A 21,648-nucleotide genomic window follows, 5' to 3' on the forward strand; every position below is an offset into this window, starting at 1 on the left:
GAACAACAATATATTTCTCAATCATCAGCCTCGAACAAGTTGGTAACTATTGCAATATTTATTCAAATGGAACTCTGTAAAGAAGATACAGTGTAGTCTGCACTATAGATTTGATTATCGTTGCTGTCTCTTAGATGACAATTATACATTTTAGGCTTCTATTTGTAGAACAAAAACAGATGAGGTATTAAAAGTGAATTAAACGCTATTGATGAATTGATTCTTGAGCATAGCATGTCCCTGAGAAAAATCAAAGATCGGTCACCATCCTTATTGAACACCTGTCACCAAACATAGTCCTCTGTTTATTTAGTATAGGATCTTTGCAAACGTATTCAATCTGAAATTAAAATATCTCTCAGCACTGATTCTATTATGATGATTTTTCAAGGTAACGTATTGAAGCTTTTTTGAATCTTGGTCTGCCTTTGGTCCTTGAGTTAGGTTCGTGTTTTTTTTAATGCTTTTATTAATCTGTGCGATTTATCGGAGAAGAATGCCATAAGAAGTTTTTTTGAAATATTTACAGCATTTAAAATAACATTCAAATGTAGGTATTGACAGCTCAGCACAATGTAAAGGTATAGGAACCAGTATGTAGTCATTATTGCTTGAAGTGCTATATATTTAAAGATTACAGGTCAGATCAATGTAACCAGCATTTTTTGTGATGGTACGCACCTCTATGGAATATCAGTGAGGCATACCTCTAAAATGTAACCATTATTATTTTGTTCTCCAGCCATATAACATGTATGTTTATTAATTGTGTGTACTGGCACCGGTGTACAAAAAAATAGAAACATGTAACCTGCAGATGCTGGTTAATACATAAAAGGACACACAGAGTACTGGAGTAACTCAGCAGGTCAGGCCGTTTCTCTGGAGAACATGGAGTTTGGGGTTGTGTAGCCAGAAATAGCAGGGGGGTAGGGTGGGTGAAGGGGAGAAATAGGTAGGCGTTTTTACCCGACACATCACCTATCCATGCTCTCCAGAGAGACTGCCTGACGGTTGTGTGACGTAGAATGGGGACAGTTGTGCAACCAAGAGAATTTGCAAGTCTGTGGCTGGGAGCAAATTGTTGGATGATGATCAGGACCAAATTGATGATATACAACTGCAGACTGACAAGGTGCATAGAATTATCGAATAACAGAGAATACGAACAGTGGTGCAACTCCTTTCCTGAGCAGACTGTTTGAAATAAGTCTCCAATTCAGCCCACCCCCTAGTCTTTCCTCTGGCCTATGAATATTTTAAAGCAGTATGGCCAATTCCCTTTTGAAATTTACTTTCCAATTTTCTCCCACCATCCATTCCGAAGCTGAGAATTTACAGTGTAAAATGTTACTTTCTCCTGTTACCTCCCGCCAATTACGTTAATCCTGTGTCAATAGATCAGTAACAGCACTACCACTGGAGACAATTTGTCCGTACTTGCTCCAGCACAGTAACTCAACTCAAGGTTTTAGTGACTAACGTCCATGTCAAAATGTCCATCAGGGCTCTGTTTAATCAACCAGTTCAATTTCAAACTTTGGTTGCTGTTGTAAATGCCATTATTTGATTGATGTTTAACTGGGTTTTTTTTCAAATCCATTTCTTGTACAGCTTTAATGAAATTTGAATTATCCAACTGGTTGTGGTTTGATTAACTTGATTTGCGTCGATAATTTTGCCTGACCATAATTAAATTTTTTACATTTCATTCAGGCAAAGCTCTATGCCCTGGATTCCAATTCAATTTCTTAATACAGTAGCTTCACTGCTTTTGATGCTGGATGTATTCTGCATGGAGCAATAATTTGCTGATGTATGTTGATTGTTAATGGGCCTCCAGAAGTCATAACACTATTCCCCTAATGATAAGCTTGGGAAAGAACTTGGATCAAAAATAGTCATTATGTCATCTGTTTTAGTGTCTAAAGAAGAATATGTGCAATATTATTGTTGCAAGATGATTTCAAATTTAAAACAAGTACCGATGTATAATGTGTGCTGTGTTGAAATGCATGTCATATTACTTGTGCTTGAGTCAACATCATGGTCAAGATGACCCTGAAGCTCTTATGGTCCCAGCACTTTATTCAACAATAGAGCAGGTTTACTAAACAGATGTTCATGAATAGTGTGACCTCTGAAATTCGTTACTTTTGGGGGATTTTTTTTGCTACAAATGGGATTGAAGACATATTTTATGTGTTAAATATGGCAAAAGCCCAATAGTACCCTTGTAAAAAATCATCTTGAGACAACATTAGGCTAGTATATGCCCAGAAATTAGGGTTGCAATGAAACCAGCGTTTCTCTCAACTGGGCTACACCCACTTTCACACAACACCTGACCTATTGCTGTGTTTCCTACAGACAAAGGCACATTCGCCACAGCAGCCCTTCAGAGGCAAAAGACACTGTTTGACTAACATGAGGAGGTGGAGGATCAAGCAAAGACGAAGACAGCTCCCCACATACTTAAAGCTCTTGTCAACAAGGTAGATGTTGGAGAGAAAGTCCTGTGTGCTAGGGGAGCCAGACCTCCTGTAAGAAATACAGGTGTGTTACCTATCTCCTCCAGTAGTGAGAGGCACCACAAAATGGAGCTACATCACAAATAAACATGTCCTCATAAGATATGCAGGGTGATCTGCAGAGTAGATATCCTCAGAGAATATAATCTTTTTTTGCAGAGGTCAGAGTCCTTTAAGTAAGATCTCAGTCATCATTTGATGTAGCAAGCCATAAAATTAATTGGAGAAAGGATTTATCCATTCAAATTTTCTATTTGGTACACATGAACTTGGAGAAAGGGCAGTGAAGAGATTTGAAATATTATCTGGATTTTACCAGTTGATTAGTAGTGCAATATGTAATAGTAAGGACAAGAGTAAAGAGAGAGTTAGTTGATATGCTTGATGAATTTTATTATGCAAGGTCTTGATAAAAATTGTCTTTCCACAAATTGGCTTTCATATCCCATATGGCCTCTTCCATCACCTCTCCTCAGCTGGGAATGTGAGATATCAGGGTGATGAAGAAGGCATTTGGCATGCTTGCCTTCATTGGAAAGGGTATCGAGTAGAAATGTTGTGGCATCATCAATCATCTGTACAAAACAGTACTGTGTACAGTTCTGGTCACCCAGCTCTAGGAATTATATCACAAAGTTAGAAAGAGTGCAGACGAGATTCTCAGGGATGTTGCCAAGACTTGTAGACTTGAGCTGAAGGGAGAGGTTGGATAGGCTGGGACTTTTTTCTTAGGAGTGTAGGAGACTTAGAGATGACCTTAATGAAGTATACAAAATCACGAGGGGTGTGGATGATGTGAAAGCTCAAAGTCTTTTCCCCAGTGTAGAGGATTATAAAACTAGAAGGCACAGGCTTAAGGTGAGATGGGAGAGAAGAGCCTCAGAGGCAACATTTGCATACAGAGCATAGTCCATATTGGAACTGAGCTGCCAAAGAAATCTATAGAAGTGATACAATAACAACTTTCAAAAGACATTTGGACAGATATATTGGACAGTTAGATGAACATGGGACAATTGGAGGAAAAGAGACTCGGCCAGAATTCCAACTGTATCAGCATGGACAATGTGAATTGAAAAGCCTGTTTCCATGATCTTTGGCTCAATGTAGCTGTGGATGCTGAACTTAGAACATCGAACATAAGAATGGTACAGCACAGGAACAGGCCCTTTGGGCCACAATGTCTGTGCCAAAAATGATGCCATGACCTACATGCGCACATATAATCCATACCCTCCATTCCCTGCATATCCATGTACCTATGCAAAAGTGTCTTAAATGCTACCATTGTATCTGCCTCCACCACCAGCCCCACCTTTAAACTTTGCCTCTCTCACCTTAAAGCAATGCCCTCTAGCATCTGATATTACTAACTTGGAAAAAAGGTTCAAACTGTTCTACCCTATCTATGCCTAAAGGTTCTATCCTATCTATGCCTCTCATAAGTTGATATACTTCTATCAGGTCGCCCAACAACAGGGAAAATATAACTCTCACCTTTGCTGCTTTCAAGATTGTCTTACAATCAATATCTGGGAGCTGAGTATCCTAACTGCTCTTGCCCTGGTACTATCTGGTCTTTTTGGTTGGGGACATAGTGGAGCAGGTGACAATGGAGTCTTCAGCAGTTCAAGGAACAACACCTCATCTTGCAGTCGACAGGACTCGATAATAAATTCTCTAATTTCAGATAACTTGTTTTTCTGTTTGTATGAAGCCATTTTTGCCTGCCTTCACTTTTAATTTTTTTTCTTTTAAGATTCAACACCATATAGACTATACAACATTAGCAACCAATAAAATTATCAAAGGAGCTTAACTGTGCCTGAGCTGCCACATTAGTTCACCCTAACAGAAAAATTCCTTTTGAAGGTATGAGACGGGAATTGGCTCGGATAGACCGGCAAATTATACTTAAAGTGTTGATGGTGGAGATACAATCGCAAAGATTTAAAGACCGCATGGATGAACTCCAAAAATTGTTCAACCCTGTCTGGCAAAAAAATAAAACGGGGAAGGTGGCTCAACCGTGGCTAACGCGGGAAATCAAGGATAGTGTTAAATCCAAGGAAAAGGCATACAATTTGGCCAGAGGAAGCAGCAAACCGGATGACTGAGAGAAATTTAGAACAGCAGAAGAGGACAAATGGATTAATTAAGAGGGGGTGGGGGGGAAAGAGCATGAAAGAAAGCTAGTGGGGAATATAAAAACTGACTGTAAAAGGTTCTTTAGATATGTCAAAAGAAAACGACTAATGAAGACAAATGTAGGTCCCTTGCAATCAGAGGCAAGTGAATTTATAATGGCAAACAAGGAAATGGCGTGTACTTTGGTCCTGTCTTCACTAAGGAAGACACAAACAATCTTCCATAAATACTAGGGGACCGAGGATTTAGTAGAAGGGAGGAACTGAAGGAATCCACATATGTCAGGAAATGATGTTAGGGAATTTGTTGGGACTGAAGTCAGATAAATCCCCAGGGCTGATGGTCTGCATCCCAGAGTACTCAAGGAGGTAGCCCTAGAAATCGTGGATACATTGGTGATCATTTTCCAATGTTCTCTCGACTCTGGATCAATTTCCGTGGACTGGAGGGTAGCCAATGTAACCCCACCTTTTACGAAAGGAGGGAGAAAGAAAACGGGGAATTATAGACCAGTTAGCCTTAGATCGGTAGTGGCAAAGATGCTTGAGTCGATTGGTAAAGATGTTATCGCAGCACATTTGGAAAGCAGTTGGACAGGATTAGTCAAGGTCAGCATGGATTTATGAAGGGGAAATCTTCTGGAATGTTTTGAGGATGTACAAGTAGAATGGGTAAGGGGGAGCCAGTGGATTGGTGTATCTGGACTTTGAAAAAGCCTTTGACAAGGTCCCACACAAGAGATTAATGTGCAAAATTAAAGCACATGGTATTGGGGGCAGTGTATTGACATGGATAGAGAACTGGCTGGCAGACAGGAACCAAAGAGTAGGAATTAACAGGTCCTTTTCTGAGTGGCAGGCAGTGACTAGTGGGGTGCCGCAAGTCTCAGTCCAGGAACTCCAGTTATTTACAATATATTAACAATTTAGATGAGGGAATTAAATGTGATATCTCCAACTTTACAGATGACACAAAGCTGGGTGGCAGTATGAGTTGCGATGAGGCTGATATGCGGCTGCAGGGTGACCTGGAAAGGTTGGGTGAGAGGGCAGATGCATGGCAGATGCAGTGTACTATGGATAAATGTGAGGTTATCCACTTTGGTGGCAAGAACAGGAAGGCAGATTATTATCTGATTGGTGCCAGATTAGGAAAAGGGGTGGAATCCAAGCAAAAGCCTCCATGTGGCGCACCCCGGGCAATGCTGACGACAGAAACTGTGACTGACTGAAGTAGCCAATTCTGCAACCACCGACCGTCAACCATCACTGACCGACCAGAAAGGCGTGATGTAGAAGATGGCCGGACATGAGGAAGAAGAAGGAAAAGTGGAGGTGCAACGAGACCTGGGTGTACTTGTGCATCAGTCACTGAAAGTAAGCATGCTGGTGCAGCAGGCAGTAAAGAAAGCTAATGGCATGTTGGCCTTCATTGCGAGAAGACTTGAGTTTAGGAGCAAGGAGATCCTACTGCAGTTGCACAGGGCCCCGGTGAGACCGTGCCTGGAGTATTGTGTGCAATTTTGGTCCCCTAATTTGAGGAAGGGCATTATTGCTATTGAGGGAGTGTAGCATAGGTTCATCAGGTTAAGACAATAGACAATAAACAATCAATCATTCTTTTGTGGTTAATTCCCGGGATGGCAGGACTGACATATGATGAACAAATGGGTCGACTGGACTTGTATTCACTGGAATTTAGAAGGGATCTTATAGAAACATATAAAATTCTTAAAGGATTGGACAGGCTAGTTGCAGGAAAAATGTTCCCGATGTTGGGGGAGTCCAGAACCAGGGGGTCACAGTTAAGAATAAGGGGTAGGCCATTTAGTAGGTATGTTACAAAACTTTCCTTCAGCGGCGCTGCAGTTCGGCCACTGGCCGTGTGTGCGATTTTGGCGCGTTTGAGGGGGGGGGGGTTAAAATGTGGTTTTTACCTACCTGTCCTGGATTATATTTTCTCGGAGTGCAAGCTTTTGCTGAAGAATTGGTCCGACGGGCGTTCTGTGAATTGTTTTTTTTAATCGCCCGACAAGTTCAGCACTGGAGTAATTAAAAAATCAGCTTCTAAAGCAGTCAACGCCGACAACGGGGACGGATTTTACGTACGGGACAGGTAAAGGAAAGCTGTTTATTTTATGTATAAAAGTGCTCCTTAAGATGCCTTTAATTCACATTTTACGTTGCGAAACGGTGATTTTGTCCCCCATACGAACCGGCAGTATTTTTCCTGCCGATATGGAGTTTGAATTCACCGCAACCGCAACGTTCCAAATGATCGCGCTCCAGAAAAACCCACTCGCAAGATGATTTAAATGGCCATTAATTTGCAGGTATTAAACACTAAATTCCTTAAATGGCCATTAATTTGCAGGTATTAAACACTAAATTCCTTCCATTTGGCCTATAAATCCATGACAATGAGATTTAAAAATCATGTTATATTGTGAATTCTTGTGTGTCTGTTATTTGGACATGGGCTTTTGACTGTCCTCGATCATAGCTTTTGTGTTAAGTCAATGGAAAAGCAATAGGGAACAAGATGCTAATTTCCGAGTATGAAAATGGCCATAACGTTTTTAATACTGAAGATATGAAAGTGAATTAGGTGTCAAATTAAACTTATTTTGATGCTTTATCTGATGGGATAAATTGCAGACTTGATTTTTTAAATCTCAAAATTTTGTGACATTGCTACATTGAGGACAAAGATGAGGAATAACGTCTTCACCCAGTGAGTTGTGAATTCTGAATTTGAATTTGATTTGAATTTGATTCCTTTATTGTCATTCAGACCTTTCAACAATAAATAACAAAACATACAATAAACACAAATTAACATCAACCACAGGGAGTTCACCAAGCACCTCCTCACTGTGATGGAGGCAAAAGTCTTAGTCTCTGTCTCTTCCCTCCTTGTTCTCCCTCTGCGCTGAGGCGATCGATCCAGGCTGAAGATGCCGCTCTCCAGTCCAGCGGACCTCCGTGGTGATGTCGCTGCTGCCGAAAGTCGGAACGCCGTCTCCGCTCCGCTCCGAGTCGGCCCGCCACAGCCTCAGCTCCGAGTCCCGCTGCATCTGCTCCGAGTCCCGCAGCCTCAGCTCCGAGTCCCGCTGCATCAGCTCCGAGTCCCGCGGCCCCAGCTGCGGGCCGCTGCATCAGCTCCGTGTCCCGCTGCAACAGCTCCGAGTCCCGCTGCATCAGCTCCGAGTCCCGCTGCAACAGCTCCGAGTCCCGCTGCATCAGCTCCGAGTCCCGCTGCAACAGCTCCGAGTCCCGCAGCCTCAGCTCCGAGTCCCGCTGCAACAGCTCCGAGTCCCGCAGCCTCAGCTCCGAGTCCCGCTGCCTCAGCTCCAAGTCCCGCTGCATCAGCTCCGAGTCCGAATCTGTGGAATTCTCTGCCACAGAAGGTAATGGCGGCCAATTCACCGAATGTTTTCAATAGATTTAGCTCTTCGGGCTAAAGGAATCAAGGGATATGGGGAAAAAGCAGGAACGAAGTACTGATTTTAGATGATCAGCCATGATTATATTGAATGGCGGTGCTGGCTCGAGGGGCCGAATGGCCTGCTCCTGCAACTATTCTTCTATGTTTCTATGTTTCTGTTCCACCCAGTGATCTTCTCCACCTTCTCTGTTATCTGGACAAATTTGTTTCTCCTATATCAGTTCAGATGAAGGATCCCAGACCTGAAGCACAAACTGTTTCTCTTTCCACAGATACTACTGTATGTGACCTGGTGAGTGTTTCCAGCAGTTTCTGGCTTTAGTTTTCTAGCATCTGCAGTTACTTCACCTTTGGCTCTTCAGCGAACCACCCCAGGACTGATGCATACAACAACATCCCATCTTCACATCTGCACTGACATTTTCCTGCTCTTTGCCTAGTGCTCAATGTACCTGTACTCAGCTAGAGAGCTGTTGGTAGCATTAGTGCTGGGTGAACCATGAAATGGGTATCTCAGCAGCTAAATGCTGTTAAAAAAACAGCTACTTTTATTGTACTCTATGGAACCTAGAAGGTGGTAAGGAAACTTACTGTTATTTCTGAAAATACCTAAGAAAATTTCCTGATGTTAGTTGCATGCCTCTGCCATGAGAAGTAACAAACTTGTGCATATATGGTCATAATAAGATGATTTCCTCTCCAACATGTATGAGTACAGGTGGAGATGGGCATTATGCGAATAATAACATAATTTGGTGTGCAACTAACATTGGGAATACTCATTGGATGCATGGATGTAAACTGTGCATGGAAATATCGATCCTATATCATTCTGAATTGATCTCCAATGTTAACTACTCAGGAAGCTTCAAAACTAGAAGACACCCCAGAAACAATCCAGTTTTGTTCTATAGCTTAAAAAAGCCTTTCAGTTAGCTTAAGTCGACTATTAAAGTTTAATGAGAAAAGAAAAATAAACTCATCCCTTCCAAAAACGTTCAACTACAATTCTTCCCCTGGTCATCCTGGTTATTAGAGAAAGTTGGAAACATAACCATTAAAATACCTCACCTTAGTAACCATTCTTTTTACATGCATATGTGATTAAACTAAAAAGATTAATTCCTGTTGAAACCATGGTGACAGTTTTATTCATCAGAAGAGAAACACGAAGCAGAAAACAGACCTTGTGTGTTTCCTGTAAAGATTGAAGTCACACTTAACGTAATTTTTTCTATCCTTGGGGGCCTTTACAGAAACAATGTGGAGAATTTTAATTTCCTGATGCATTTCTTCCTTTACCTATCTTATACTTATAATGATGCAGAATGAAGCATCGACCCATCAGAGCCACGTTGGCCCCATAGGAAGAAATTCATTAGTCTCATTCCTTCTCTCCTTATTCCTCTGTAGACCTGCAACGTTCTTTCTCCCAGATCCCTTTTGATTTAATTCACTATATAGCTGCACTAACCAGAAACATATCGTAGATGGTGGATGTGCAGGAGTGGGCGCCGTCTGTGTATGGCAGCCTGCCCGCAGTCCGTCTCTTCACCTTTTTTTTAATTTTAAGTCCTGTCATAAAATGTCATTAAATGTTAGTTGGAGGTCTTTAATGTGGTGGGTGGGGGGGGGGAAAGGGGGGGGGAAGGGGGAAACTTAATTTCTTAGTCCCCTACCTGGTCGGAGAGGCATCATCCCTTCGAGCTGCTTCTTCGTCCCGTCCTCGCAGCCTACCATCGAGAATGGAGCGGCGTTTCCTGTCAGGACCGGCCGGGACTACCGCTTCGGCCGCGGTACAGCGCTGGGACACCATCATGGAGCGGGTGATGCCTTACTGGGTCGCCGTGCAGTAAGCTCCGGAGCGCTGTGGCCGCCTACTCCCAACATCACGGAGCTGTGGCTGCAGGCGTCCGGCGCTGGATTTGGAGCACCGCTGAGCCTGGGATCGAGTTCGCCGGGGTCGGAGCTCCAACCGACGTGAGGGCTTGAGGGCTACGAGTGCCCCGGTCTCCGGTCTCCGGGGAGGAGGCAGCCGCTCCAGACTTTCCAAGCCGCTGAGGAATGTTTCACCCGACGCCGGTGTTCCATCTTCTCGGGAAGAGGGCCCTGAAAATTATCGGACTGGCTGCAAGGCCACAAATGGGCCCCGACCTCGGGTGTTTCACAGAGGAACAGGACTTAACTTTCTGGTGCCTTTCCCCACAGTGGAAATTTTTGATTCTGTGGGGATCGTTTGTGTTGAACTCTATAATGTGTTGTGTCCATTTTCTTTATTTTTTAAACCTTTTTCTATGGTTTGTATGGAAACTTATTATCTATTTAATGTAAAGCACTTTGGTGTCAATGCGAGTTGACTTAAAATTTGCTATATAAATAAAACTTACTTACTTACTTACTTACGTACTAGAGAATTAGCCTACCAGTATATCATTGGGATATGAGAGTAATCCAGAGAACTCTAAGGAAATCAGAGCACGCAAAGCAAACCAATGTTGTTATGGTTGAACCAAATGGGTGTGGTCATGGTGCGCAGGCAATTAGCAGGAAAATGTCAGTGCAGTTGTGAAGATGGGATGGCTTGGTCTGCTTCAGCCCTGGGGTGCCCTGCTGAAGAGACAACTGAATTAACTGAATTGTCCAGTGGATGGATGGATTTCATTGTACTGTTCTTGGACTTCATTTCTTGTGTTCCTCTGGGTATTATCTGGAGGTTGGAGTGCCTCAGAATGAAGCCAGGAAATTTTGCACATCCTTGTTTGGAAGTCATTTTGTGGTTCATCGGCAGTTGTGAGTTATAAATGTGAAAAGCCTTATGGTGGGCAAGTACCCTAGAGGAACTTTGATTGGAGCACTCATGCTACAATCATTTTTTTAATACCATGTGCAGCAGTCAGGCACATGGGACAACTATTTACTTCTCAAAAGAATGAAGAGGCCTGTTGGAGGCTTCAGTACTCTAAGGTAAGGTATATGGTGTAATGCCAATACTTATTGTCCATCCCTAGTATGCTTAAGATGTTGGAGGTGAATGTCACTAGTCTTCTGGTGAAGATACTTCTACATTACATATTAAATAGGGAGTTCAAAGATTCAGACCCAGTGACGATCAGGGTGGAGTGAGATTTAGAATGGAATCTGTAAGTTCTCACCATCTTCTTTGCCCTTCTCTTTGTTGGTGATAAAGGTCATTAGGTTAGCAGGTACCGTAGGAACACCCTAGGTGAGTAACTGCAGTGGTTTTTGTAGATGATGAACACATCAGTCAGTTGTCAAGTCAAGTCACTTTTATTTCTATAGCACATTTAAAAAACAACTCTCGTTGACCAAAGTGCTTTACATTGGTGGAGGTACTAACGTTATACAACATTGGTTCATAGATTAAGTACATACATAAATACATATATATAGCCCTCCCTCAGAGGATGTCAAGAAAGGCTTGAGAGTAAAGATGAGTTTTAAGTCTCGACTTAAAAGAGTCGATGGAGGGGCAGTTCTGATGAGAAGAGGGATGCTGTTCCACAGTCTAGGAGCTGCAACCGCAAAGGCGCAGTCGCCCCTGAGCTTATGCCTAGACCGCGGGATGTTCAGTAACCCCAAGTAGGCCAATCTGAGGGACCTGGAGGTGGTGTGGTGGGTAAGCAGACTTTTGATGTAGGTGGGGGCAAGCCCATTGAGGGCTTTGTAGACATAAAGAAGGATCTTGGAAATTATTCGGAACCGCACAGGGAGCCAGTGGAGAGAGGCCAGGATCGGGGTGATGTGGTCCCTTTTTCGGGTGCCCGTCAGGAGTCTCACTGCGGCGTTTTGGACCAGTTGCAGGCGGGACAGGGAAGATTGGCTGATGCCAGTGTAAAGGGAGTTGCAGTAATCGAGGCGGGAGGAGATAAATGTGTGAATGATCTTTTCAAGGTCATCAAACTAGAGGAATTGTTTTATTTTATCTATCGTCCGAAGCTGGAAGAAACTAGCTTTTACCACGGCAATATCTTGTTTGTCAAATTTCAATGCTGAGACAAATATCACGCCAAGGTTTTTGACGTGAGGTTTGAGTAAAGGGGTAAGGCTTCCAAGGCTGCCTGCTATCATTTTGATTGAGTCCGAGGGGCCAAGAAGGATGACCTCAGACTTACTCTCGTTTAATTGGAGGAAGTTCTGGGCCATCCAGTACTTTATATCCCCGAGGCAGCGGGTAAGGTTAAGTAGATTTGATCGTTTTTTGGGCTTCGGGGGGAGATAGAGTTGTGTATCGTTTGCATAGCAATGGAAGGAAATGCCGTGCCTTTGAATGACTTGGCCTAAGGGGAGCATATACAGGGAGAAGAGAATGGGGCCAAGGATGGAACCTTGTGGAACCCCGCAGCAGAGGCTAGCTGGGGAGGAGGAAAAGTTGCCTATATTAGTAGAGAAACTCCTACCTTTGAGGTAGGAGATGAACCAGCTCAGGGCAGTGCCATCAATACCAACCCCGTACCGGAGACAATCAATTAGGATGGTGTGGTCGACCGTATCAAGTGCTGCGCTGAGGTTGAGAAGGAGCAGGATTGCACAGTCGCCGGAGTCAACGGTGAGCAGTAGGTCATCATGTACCTTCAACAAGGCAGACTCTGTGCTGTGGTGGGCCCTGAAACCTGATTGGAAAGTTTCCAAAATAGTATTTTGGTGAAGGTATGGCATAAGTTGACTTAAATTTACCTTTTCATTACCTCAGTTGGTGCTGGTGGTATAAAGAATTATTTTTTAGAGTGGTGGCTGAGGTACCAATCAAGTGTACTGCTTTGTTCTGGATGGTTTTGAGCTTCTTAAGTATTGTTGGACCGCAGACCCCTAGGCAAGTGGAATGTCCTCCATCACACTCCTCACAAGTAAATAATAAGAACATCGATGAGTCATTCACCACAAGATACAGTTTTGACCTATTATTGCAGGCATAGAACAAATGAGTCTGCCCCAGATGAATTTCTGGTTAAAGTTGGTACCCACACTGTTGACGATGAGAAATTTTGCAGAAGTGATGTCATTGAATGTAAAGGGTCTCTTGCTGAAGAGGAAACTCAAAGAGGAAACTGATCTGTCACATATGTCACTTGCCTCTTGTCAGTGTATAAGATCGGTGTACGCTGCCTTTGTCTTGGTGCATACAGGGGTAGACAACTTCATTTTATAGGTTTTGCAAAAGTAACTGAACATGGTGCAGCTGTGAACATCCCCACATTCATCTTGATGATGGAAGGTAGGTCATTGATGAAGCAGTCAATGAAAATATTTGGGCTTAGGATGCTGTCCAGGCAACTCTTACAGTGATGTCCTGGGGCTTGGGCTGGAAATGATGACTTCCTCCAACCACAACCATCTTTTTGTACAGACATGACAATGATATTTATGGTCTGCAGTTCTGTACAGAGCAACGACAGAGAATGCATAGTAATATCATCAAAAGTACCTATAAGCACTTATTGTAGGAATAAACACTTTTGTTTGGAAGTCCTCTGTTCAATGACTTATTAACAATAAAACTTGCCTGAACATCAGCAAAATCGAAGTCAATTTAACAACGATAATTTGAAGGGAAAAAAATTTAATTAAAAAAGAGATCAATGTTGCACCTCTAAGAGAAACATTTTCATCTTGTGAACTCCACAATGGAGAGAAAAACAACAAAGGCAAAAAAGGGACAGGAAACGGGTTCTGAAGGTTAAATTACTTGTCTGCATGCAAAGTCAGAACATTTTGAGCAGTCAGAGCAAGAAAAATAAGACAATTGTGGCTTAAAGGGAAGCAAGCTTCCTAAGCAGCTGGGAATCATTTGTAACATGCAGGTTATGCTGCAATGAATGCTGCAATGATGGAATTGAAGAAACCAGTATTACTTATGGAAATCAGTTCTGAAGTGTATTGCACACTTCATACTCCTTCAGTGTTCCACAGAAAGCTACAAATATCACTATTGAAGAAGCAGCACAGACGTTGGAAGAATAATTTGATTCTCAGCTGCGTGAGGCAGAGCCACATAAATTCTAACAAAAGCAATCAAAAGCTGGGAGAAACTCCAAGTGATTATATTGTCACACAGATATATATATAGAGGTAGAGTAACTGACCGATTTTAGATTGCACACAGACAGGTTTGTGTGTTGGCTTGGGGAGACAAGTTCATTAGATGTCTAAGGAATCCAATTGAAGCTTTTAGGCACAAGAAAACATATTTTTGATTTGGCTTACGGTTTGTAATTTCCACGGAGATTACTGGAAAATCTGTCATGGAATTTTGTTCCATGCACCCATAAATGCATAGCAGCCTCTACGGAGGAAAATCTTCCAGCAGCCATTCCTCATGCCCCTGTTCACTTAAAGAACCAAAGTGACACTGTTACTGGAAGTAAGGACATGTATTTGGAGTGCATACAATGAAGCACAATCCATGAGAAGGAACTGTAATCTCATGTGCAACATTAGGATGGAAAGAATGCGTTTCTCATAAGGAGTCACATAATGAGAAAATGCACAATATTACAATCCACAGATCACACAGAATTTACACTGTATAACTTGAACACTGTAAGCAAATCATTGGAGAGAGGAAGATTACACAGTCCTGATTAATGGGAAGACATTGGGATATGGATTGATGTAGCAGCAAACCTTTCTTTTATGAGGTAACATTTTCAGTCATTGACTGTTTGAAAGGAACGAAACAGATGCTATGCATGCTTTGCAACAATAGCTATTGTCTTACATTACCGTAATTGCAATGCAAAACATAGACAGCTAACAAGATTGGACTAAGTTTTGGTAAACAGCATCAGAAATGGATTGGGCAGAAGAGTTGACAATTCACATATTTCCACTCAGAATATCACAGGAGTCATTGATGGTGGTTAGGAAAGCTTGTCTCTCACTGCAGCTTGAGTACTAAGATTTTCTGGTCTTTGCCAGTGTGATCACGTGGTTCAGCAAGATGAAATAATAAAACATGTCTATGAACACACTTTGGGAGGATGGACCCATGCACAGATTTACCAGCTTTACCAGAATTCTACAAGGTATAAATTATCAACTAGTCAATGCTTTTAAGATGATGATCTCATAAAGTTATTTCAAGTGTCCCAGGTAAAAAATAATAGGTGAACTACATGCTAAACATACAAGTCCTCAACGTGAAGTCCAAAGATTGATAAAGATGTAGCCATGTGTACAGTTTGCCAGCAAAACAGAGCAATAACACTTGAGACACTAAATGAAATGTCTGATTCACGTGCATTCATCAAAGGGATAACAATTGATTCCTTTTGCTTATCAATATATACATCAGAAATAGATTAAAATTTGATATTTTTATACATTTTGCTGCCATGAAAATATATTTCAATAATTGAGATCTTCGCTTCGCATGGAAAGTTTTACTCCAACGGAACTACAAATACATCATCAGTTCTGAGTACAACTAAACTTAGCGCAGCCTGCCCAAGAGGGGAAAGAGTGAGGCAGCAACTAAAGGATAGGACAATATTTAGAGGATGAATACGTAAGTTGAATTAAATGAGAGATTTAAAAACACCACACAAGCAATGGGATTCTGAGAAATTCTGAGTCCAAGACAGCAGTTGAAAAAGTTATTTAACTCATTTCTGAGCTACAGTAATATCAGAATTGACCCTAAGCTAGCAGCAACCCTTTAGACACTGAAGGAATGTATAATAATGAATTTAATCTTGACATTGATACAGAGTCAGCTACTGCTCAAGCGTCATGAAACAGTGGTGAGTCATGTTGTGATATTTTGACTTCCTCACTTTCAGCATTGAGATTGCAACCAGACAAATATATAGATGAAACCAGTCAATGGGCTAAATCAGAAATAACTGTGCATTGCGGTACAAAATGCTCACATACATTTTCATCAAAAGGAAAAATGTATTGCACAATTATATATCAATACCTTAATTCAGAGTACACAATGAAACTAACAATGATGTGAGCACAAGTTGTTGCACAAGTTGAGCGCAAGTGCTTTCCTGTTAGTCAGAAAAAATGCCTCCTGTTCAATCCTCCTATGGTCTGCAACTGTTATCAGAGGCCCAGGAGCCATTACAGAGGGAGGAGCGACCTCCGTGTGGTGAGTTAAAAAACCCATCGCGGGGCTTGTTTCAACAGAGGCCCAGGAGCCGTTACAGAGGGAGGAGCGACCTCCGTGTGGTGAGTTAAAAAACCCATCGCGGGGCTTGTTTCAACAGAGGCCCAGGAGCCGTTACAGAGGGAGGAGCGACCTCCGTGTGGTGAGTTAAAAAACCAATCGCGGGGCTTGTTTCAACAGAGGCCCAGGAGCCGTTACAGAGGGAGGAGCGACCTCCGTGTGGTGAGTTAAAAAACCTATCGCGGGGCTTGTTTTAACAGAGGCTCAGGAGCCGTTACAGAGGGAGGACTACCAAAATCTGCAACGTTCCATTCGCAGATCACACTTCAAATTAAGGGGGCTGGTGGAAGCCTCTGATTGGTCAAACGAACTAGAGGAAGCAGCCGTTACAGGACTAGAGGAAGCAGCAGATTGGCTTGTATCCCGGGAAAGGCTTTATTGTATTCGGATAAGGGGGAGAATGAGGGCCCGGGCAGTTTACTGTTCTGGATGTCAGATGTGGGAGGTCATGGAGTCTGAGTGCCCTCCAGACGCCCACATCTGCGCCAGGTGTGTTGAGATGGGGCTCCTAAGGGACCGTGTTAGGAACCTGGAACAGCAACTCGATGACCTCTGTCTGCTCAGGGAGAGCGAGGAGGTCATAGAAAGGAGTTACAGGGAGGTGGTCACTCCAAGACCACGGGAGACAGAAAATTGGGTCACAGTTAGGAAGGGCAACGGGCAGAGGTAGGGACTGGTGAGTACCCCGGTGGCTGTACACCTTGAAAATAAGTACTCATGTTTGAGTAAGGGTGGGGGAGACAGCCTACCTGGGGGCAGCGACAGCGGCCGGGCCTCTGGCACAAAGACTGGTCCTGTTGCTCAGAAGGGTAAGGAAAAGAAGAGTAGGGCAATTGTAATAGGGGACTCTATAGTCAGGGGGTCGGATAGGCGATTCTGTGGATGCAGACAGGAGACCCGGATGGTAGTTTGCCTCCCTGGTGCCAGGGTCAGGGATGTGTCTGAACGGGTCCAAGAAATCCTGAAATGGGAGGGAGAGGAGCCTGAGGTTGTGGTACATATAGGTACCAATGACATAGGTAAAAAAGGAGAAGAGATCCTGAAAGAAGAATTTAGGGAGTTAGGTAGAGAGTTAAGGAGAAGGACTGCAAAGGTAACAATCTCAGGATTACTGCCTGTGCCACGCGACAGTGAGAGTAGGAATGGAGCGAGGTGGAGGATAAATGAGTGGATGTGGGACTGGTGCAGTGGGTATGGATTCAAGTTTCTGGATCATTGGGACCTCTTTTGGCGAAGGTGTGACCTGTACAGAAAGGACGGGTTGCACTTGAACTCGAGGGGGACCAATATCCTGGCGGGGAGATTTGCAAAGGCTACTGGGGAGACTTTAAACTAGTATGGTTGGGGGGAGGGACTCAAATTGGGAAAGCTAGCAGTCAGTGTGTGAGGCAGGAGGCAGAGAATGGTAGCACACTGACCCAAAATGTAGGGGAGAGAGAAGAAAAAGACAATAAACAGAGAATAAGAGAGGGTGGGTTTCTTAAATGTGTATATTTTAATGCTAGGAGCATTGTAAGAAAGGTGGATGAACTTAGAGCCTGGATTGACACCTGGAAGTATGATGTTGTGGCGATCAGTGAAACATGGTTGCAGGAGGGCTGTGATTGGAAACTAAATATTCCAGGATTTCGTTGCTTCAGGTGTGATAGAATTGGAGGGGCAAGAGGTGGAGGTGTTGCATTGCTTATCAGGGAAGATATTACAGCAGTGCTTTGGCAGGATAGATTAGAGGGCTCGTCTAGGGAGGCTATTTGGGTGGAACTGAGAAATGGGAAAGGGGTAGCAACACTTATAGGGGTGTATTATAGACCGCCAAATGGGGAGCGAGAATTGGAAGAGCAAATATGTAAGGAGATTGCAGATATTAGTAGTAAGCACAAGGTAGTAATTGTGGGAGATTTCAATTTTCCACACATAGACTGGGAAACACATTCTGTAAATGGACCTCCTGTTAGGAAATGAGACGGGTCAGGTGGCAGAGGTATGCGTTGGGGAACAGTTCGGGACCAGTGATCACAATACCATTAGTTTCAATATAATTATGGAGAGGGTCAGAACTGGACCTAGGGTTGAGATTTTTGATTGGAGAAAGGCTAACTTTGAGGAGATGCGAAAGGATTTAAAAGGAGTAAATTGGGACAGTTTGTTTTATGGGAAGGATGTGGAAGAGAAATGGAGGACATTTAAAGGTGAAATATTAAGAGTACAGAATCTTTATGTCCCTGTTCGTTTGAAAGAAAATAGTAAAACTTGGAAAGAGCCATGGTTTTCAAGGAAATTGGACACTTGGTTCGGAAAAAGAGGGAGATCTACAATAATTATAGGCAGCATGGAGTAAATGAGGTACTTGAGGAGTATAAAGAATGTAAAAAGAATCTTAAGAAATAAATTAGAAAAGCTAAAAGAAGATATGAGGTTGCTTTGGCAAGTAAGGTGAAAGTAAATCCAAAGGGTTTCTACAGCTATATTAATAGCAAAAGGATAACGAGGGATAAAATTGGTCCATTAGAGAGTCAGAGTGGACAGCTATCTGCAGAGCCAAAAGAGATGGGGGAGATATTGAACAATTTATTTTCTTCGGTATTCACCAAGGAGAAGGATATTGAATTATGTGAGGTAAGGGAAACAAGTAGAGTAGCTATGGAAACTATGAGATTCAAAGAAGAGGAAGTACTGACACTTTTGAGAAATATAAAAGGGGATAAGTCTCCAGGTCCGGACAGGATATTCCCTAGGACATTGAGGGAAGTTAGTGTAGAAATAGCAGGGGCTATGACAGAAATATTTCAAATGTCATTAGAAACGGGAATAGTGCCGGAGGATTGGCGTACTGCGCATGTTGTTCCATTGTTTAAAAAGGGGTCTAAGAGTAAACCTAGCAATTATAGACCTGTTAGTTTGACGTCAGTGGTGGGCAAATTAATGGAAAGGATACTTAGAGATAATATATATAAGCATCTGGATAAACAGGGTCTGATTAGGAACAGTCAACATGGATTTGTGCCTGGAAGGTCATGTTTGACTAATCTTCTTGAATTTTTTGAAGAGGTTACTCGGGAAATTGATGAGGGTAAAGCAGTGGATGTTGTATATATGGACTTCAGTAAGGCCTTTGACAAGGTTCCTCATGGAAGGTTGGTTAAGAAGGTTCAATGGTTGGGTATTAATGGTGGAGTAGCAAGATGGATTCAACAGTGGCTGAATGGGAGATGCCAGAGAGTAATGGTGGATGGTTGTTTGTCAGGTTGGAGGCCAGTGACTAGTGGAGTGCCGCAGGGATCTGTGTTGGGTCCACTGTTGTTTGTCATGTACACCAATGATCTGGATGATGGTGTGGTAAATTGGATTAGTAAGTATGCAGATGATACTAAGATAGGTGGTGTTGTGGATAATGAAGTAGATTTTCAAAGTCTACAGAGAGATTTATGCCAGTTGGAAGAGTGGGCTGAAAGATGGCAGATGGAGTTTAATGCTGATAAGTGTGAGGTGCTACACCTTGGCAGGACAAATCAAAATAGGACGTACATGGTAAATGGTAGGGAATTGAAGAATGCAGGTGAACAGAGGGATCTGGGAATAACTGTGCACAGTTCCCTGAAAGTTGAATCTCATGTAGATAGGGTGGTAAATATAGCTTTTGGTGTGCTGGCCTTTATAAATCAGAGCATTGAGTATAGAAGTTGGGATGTAATGTTAAAATTGTACAAGGCTTTGGTGAGGCCAATTCTGGAGTATGGTGTACAATTTTGGTCGCCTAATTATAGGAAGGATGTCAACAAAATAGAGAGAGTACAGAGGAGATTTACTAGAATGTTGCCTGGGTTTCAGCAACTAAGTTACAGAGAAAGGTTGAACAAGTTAGGGCTTTATTCTTTGGAGCACAGAAGGTTAAGGGGGGACTTGATAGAGGTCTTTAAAATGATGAGAGAGATAGACAGAGTTGACGTGGATAAGCTTTTCCCACTGAGAGTAGGGAAGATTCAATCAAGGGGACATGTCTTGAGAATTAAGGGACTGAAGTTTAGGGGTAACATGAGGGGGAACTTCTTTACTCAGAGAGTGGTGGCTGTGTGGAATGAGCTTCCAGTGAAGGTGGTGGAGGCAGGTTCGTTTTTATAATTTAAAAATAAATTGGATAGTTATATGGACGGGAAAGGAATGGAGGGTTATGGTCTGAGCGCAGGTATATGGGACTAGGGGCGAATACGTGTTCGGCACGGACTAGAAGGGTCGAGATGGCCTGTTTCCGTGCTGTAATTGTTATATGGTTATATGGTTATATGGTTATAAGTAGAATCTACCTGAATTCATCAAAGGTCTACCTTAGGTCACATTACACTCTCCACTCAATCTTTAAATATAGCCACTTATCTATATTATTTCCTCTCATTTAACAGGTAGTCTTTGAAAAGAAGCCTGCTGATATTCCCCAAGCTTTGGATGATATTGTTGGTAGTCTTATCCATCTACAAGTTATGGGCAGAGCAACACCCTTTGCTGATATGGTTAAGTACACTCCGCAGACAATTACCTGTAAAATTTGACAACTGAACCACAAAGTTTGAAAAACTTTTCATTACATTGGTTAAAGAAATGTATCTTTATAGTTTTGCAAACAATCAACCAGCTCTACTCTTCTGCATGTCATTGTCAACCAACAGTCTGATGTTAGTCCACAACATTTCCTGGTATATTTGTCCATTAATTCTTGAGCCAGAGTCCAATATCAATGTTCTCTTGCCTTGTATTTACTGGTGAGTTTCAGGAATTTAAAATGAATGTACAAACTCACCATCTCCAGCCAAATAATATTGCTAACGTTGATTTTAGTAAATGGTTACTATATTGAAATTCTCAACTGCATCCCCTGAAAAAGCTTCCTGCGCACAGACAGATATTTTTGGTTAAAGGATGGAGGTCCATGAGCTGGAAATGGATTTGCAATGCATTCCACATTTAAGAGTCAAGAGTCAAGAGAGTTTTATTATCATGTGTCCCAGATAGGACAATGAAATTCTTACTTGCTGCAGCACCACAGAATATGTAAACATAATACAGAATGGGGGATAAAGTTCAGATGGCAACAGAGAGATGAGTGTGTGACCAGGATGGTGTGGGTCTTTGATGATGTTGGCTGCCTTTTTGAGGCAGCGACGACGATAGATCCATTCGATTGTGGGGAGGCCAGAGCCGGTGATGGACTGGGCAGTGGTCACATCTTTCTGCATTCTTTTCCGCTCCTGGACGTTCAAGTGGCCATACCAGGCCACGATCCAGCCAGTCAGTATGCTTTCCACTGTGCACCTGTAGAAGTTTGAGAGAGTCCTC

This window comes from Amblyraja radiata, chromosome 11 (assembly GCF_010909765.2).
Source record: "Amblyraja radiata isolate CabotCenter1 chromosome 11, sAmbRad1.1.pri, whole genome shotgun sequence".
Classification (NCBI taxonomy): domain Eukaryota; kingdom Metazoa; phylum Chordata; class Chondrichthyes; order Rajiformes; family Rajidae; genus Amblyraja; species Amblyraja radiata.